Here is a 1,108-nt window from a genome sequence, read left to right as displayed (position 1 = left end):
GAGGAAAAATTTCTTTACTGAAAGAGTGGTGAAACATTGGAAGAGGCTGCCCAGAGAAGTGGTTGAGTCACCATCCCTGGAGGTATTTAAAAGATGGGTAGATGTGGTGCTTAGGGACATGGTTTGGCGGTGGACTTGGCAGTGCTAGGTTTATGGTTGGACTTGATGAACTTAAGGGTCTTTTCCAACCTAAACAATTCTGATTCAATGATTCTTTATGTGCAGTCTCCTATGTAAAGTAATAATTATTTAGTTTCTCAAAGTATTAATGAAAGTATTCAACGAAAACAAATGTAAAGCCTGGCTTCTGGGGTGGACAAAACCCTGCAGCAGAACAGGTCAGGGATGACTGTCTGGGAGCAGCAGAAAAGGCCTTGGGTCCCTAGGGACATGAGGTTGCTCATCAGGCAGCAGCAGCCCCAGACAGCAAAGAGGCCACCGCTACATCCCAGGCTGCACAAGCAAGGGTGCAGCCAGCAGATTTGGGGAAGGATCCTTCTCTGCTGTCCAGGATCTGTGTGCTGTCCCCAGCGTGAGGCTCCTGCGCACAAGACAGACACTGACCTGCTGGAGAGATTCCCAAGGAGGCCACCAAAGTTGTTGGAGGCTGGAGTACAGGGAGTCTGGTAAGAGGCTGCAGAGCTGGACCTGTTAATCCTGGGAAGGAACAGCCCTGGGGGGGCCTTATTAGTGTGTACAGATACCTGGTGGGAGGACACAGAAAAGACAGAGCCAGGCTCTGCTCAATGTTGCACAGTGCTAGTATTAAAAAAAAGTGTAACACAAGAAACACCAGCTAGATATTAGAAAAAACTTTTAATCGTAAAGGTGATTGAACTCCAGCACAGGTAACCTAGACAGGCTGTGGAACCTCCCTCCTTAGAGATATTAAAACCCTGACTGAGCATATCTAAAAAAAGACTATTTGTTTAATCTCTTTCTAATACTGTCATGGAGAGTGTTGGTGGTATGGCCGCAGGAGCAGAACAGCACTGCTCTGAGACATGATCAGAGGTGAATTTCCTAAGTGGGATTGTCGTGGTTTAACCTCAGCCAGCAACCGAGCACCACACAGCCGCTCGCTCACTCTCCCCCTACCCAGTCGCAC

The sequence above is a fragment of the Aptenodytes forsteri genome, unplaced genomic scaffold (genome assembly GCF_000699145.1).
Source record: "Aptenodytes forsteri isolate BGI_AS27 unplaced genomic scaffold, ASM69914v1 Scaffold46, whole genome shotgun sequence".
In the NCBI taxonomy this organism is placed as follows: Eukaryota; Metazoa; Chordata; class Aves; order Sphenisciformes; family Spheniscidae; genus Aptenodytes; species Aptenodytes forsteri.
This window is presented reverse-complemented; position numbering follows the sequence as displayed.